At 38.0% G+C, this 3070-nt stretch overlaps 1 protein-coding gene across 1 annotated transcript in view; it reads right to left on the reverse strand.

Moving 5' to 3' along the window:
• PDE3B (phosphodiesterase 3B) overlaps nt 1-3070 on the reverse strand; it is a gene marked incomplete at its 5' end in the record, with an annotated part of 142312 nt that overhangs the window by 33684 nt on the left and 105558 nt on the right.

Here is a 3070-nt window from a genome sequence, read left to right on the forward strand (position 1 = left end):
TTTTTTTGGAGAGATTTTCACTGTAGGGCGCGTGCGCTCGCCAGACAGACGGAGAGAGACATAGAGACAGAAAGCGAGAAATCACCCCCCAGGGGGATGGTCACGCTGCAATCCCTTCTCCTCCATTCTCCTCTCGGGATCTTGGGCACACACGCACACGCGCCCGGCGTGAATTTTAAGCCACCGGGTCCGGGACACGAACCGCGGTCGACTACGTGGGAGTCCAGCGACATAGCCATTACGCTAATTGCTGGTTCCCAGAAAAATTGTTTTTGAAAGAAGTTTCTAGATGATACTGGTATTGCTGGTCCAGGAACCTCAATGAGAACCACTGACCTAAAGTATAGTTTTCATTTTATTCTGTTCCCTCTCCTCATAGGTATTTATTATTATTAAATAAGACTTGCCTATAATTGAAATATTTATAAGTTTTAAGGCTTTTATGAAAAAATTAAATATAGATAGGCAGTTATAGTATATAGTTCTGATAAATAGTTTATTATATCTATTGCAAATAAAATGAGACAGTTTGTGACCCAGTGCCACACATACGTGAAACACACCGTAAGTGCTACTTTCCTTTCTTTAGCTATTCATCGACTTGTTTTCTGTTAATTATCTCCTGATGTGGGCATTCTGCCAAGGGTTCACAGACAAATCTAGAATCTCTACCTAGTTTAATTCAAGTTTTATTATACACAGGCTAAGTTCTCGATAAGCTCCTCTCCAAATCCATAGTTCCTGCACTTTCACACTCCATTGACTCAAGGAAGATACAGATTTCTGTGATCAAAGAGGTTTTTGTCTGTGTCTCTATTGTTAACCCTGTTATACAATAATTTTACTGTTTAAAGATTCTTTTCCCTCATTGATTTGTGAGTTCCTTTAAGGGCTATCTAATCTCTACACTCAGTGAACACATGAACAAGACTAGATAGAGGTAGGTGTCCCTCGGTTGTTTGCACAATGACAGTCTCTTTAGGTTCCTATTCCAAAGTTACTAGTGAACTAATCTTTTCTGTTGTGAACGTCAAGCAAAGGGCAGGGTGAAGTATTCTAAGCCAATATAAATACCACAGCCCTGCAAGGCATATGTTAAGTAGCCATTTATCTTTGAGGATACCAAACAATCCCAAAGTACCACAAAATAGGCTAAGAAAAGGTGCTGTGGAAATTTGGAGGTGGAACAGATTATTTTTCCTTGGAGAACAAGGGAGGAGGATGTCAGGGTGTTATTCTTAAGACACGATATCTGAACCCGATTTAGGATGCAGAACTAGGGTGAAAAGTTCTATCCTGGTTAAATTCCCTTTTAAAGAGAAACACAGACATACACAGATGTACATAATCACATGAATTACTTTATCCTTCCAAGTTCTAAGTCTTTTGAGGCATATGTTTTTTGTTTCCACGAGAGATAAGTGAATATACAGAATCTGCCTGATTTATCTGAATACGAACACCTCTCCAAGTTAAGGATTTGTTTGCTCTGGATCACGTTTCTGTTTTAAAACCAACTGAGGCAGCAGGATAAAAACAACCTTAACTCAAAGTATCAACTGTTTCTTTAGCAGTAAATATACTACTGTGCTGCTGATGTGAAAGATCAAAAAACAAAATCGTTTCATCATTCCTTTTAAACTGAATATGCTTAAGATAATGCTTCCCATGGTTAAGAAACATCTGTAATATTTTCAGTTCTTGGCATCATTCGCTTCCCCATATCCTGTTTCTCCTTCCCCATAAACTCATGTTTAGTCTCTAGGCAAACTTTAGACTAATGCTCCTTAGGCCTTTGGACTAATTTTCCTGTATTGTACTTCAAGCCACTCCTGTTTTATACAACATTTCACTCAATTCTTCTTTAATAAAAAAGGGATTCATCCACTTGAATGAATTATAGAAGATTCAAATATATAAACTACAAAGAAATCTAGAAAATTATAATTATCTGATTGTATTTCACATATAAATGGTAACCAAATTTACCAGTAGCTATGATCCAGTGATGCCATCTACTGTTTCAAATGTGAAACTACACAGTTCAAATTAAATGGGACAACGTGTTCGGTGACAGCAGAGCGAATCAACATGGAATTTACACTAATTCCAATTTATTAACATAGTTAGAAAACCAATAAAGAGAACCTTATAGTCCACAAAAGAGATCAGTATCTTTCTTGGCTTTCAAAAGACAAATAATTGAATCCTTTGTTATGAGGGTAAATGGAAATCCAGACTTCCACACCTGTTCTTTTTCCCAGCTTTATTTGGTTGCAGTTTCTGATGCCTTTCCCTTGTAGAATCAGTACTCTTTTGTTCCAGTTAAATCCTCAACACGGTATATAATACAGTATATTTGTCTCAGACTCCAGCAAGAGCAGAGTTTGAAAGAATTCTCACTACTTTAAACCTCTCAACTGTGATGACGCCTGGGAATGGGTTCCTGCTTTCACAATCAGTAATAGATGGCCTATCTTTGGGTATGACACACTGACCTGGTGACTGCCTCTAGAAAGGCCACCTTGGGGCAGGCAGGTGACCTGGTAGTTAAAAACACTGGACTCACACATGGCAGACTGTGGTTCGAGTCCCGGACCTATCGGTTTGCTGTCTCACTTTCTCTCTCACTCTGTTCCTCTCTGAATTAAATTAAATTTAAATAAATAAATAAATAAAATAAAATAAAGTTAAATAATTCTTTACCCAAAAAAAGAGCTCTTACAATTCAATATTAAAAACAAACAAACACACAGAACTCCTCTACCAACCTGAAAGCTTTCCCAATACCTTGTCCTACATCAATCCTAGTTTCCCTAAACCATCTCACTGACTCATATTCTTACGGCTCCCACGGGCTTTGTACCCAACTTACCTAAGTTATAAGAATAAGCTTCTCTACTATACCATGCTATCACTACCCCTCTTGTCTGATATCTGAAACCATTTCTTTCTGCTTTTAAAACTATTTTGATTTTCATTCACAGAAACAAAGTAGAAGCATTAGGTCCAGGTTTCTTTTTTTTTTTTTTTTTGGGGAGATTTTCACTGGAGGGCGCGGGCGCCCGCC

The sequence above is a fragment of the Tupaia chinensis genome, unplaced genomic scaffold, assembly GCF_000334495.1.
Source record: "Tupaia chinensis unplaced genomic scaffold, TupChi_1.0 Scaffold000077_1, whole genome shotgun sequence".
In the NCBI taxonomy this organism is placed as follows: Eukaryota; Metazoa; Chordata; class Mammalia; order Scandentia; family Tupaiidae; genus Tupaia; species Tupaia belangeri.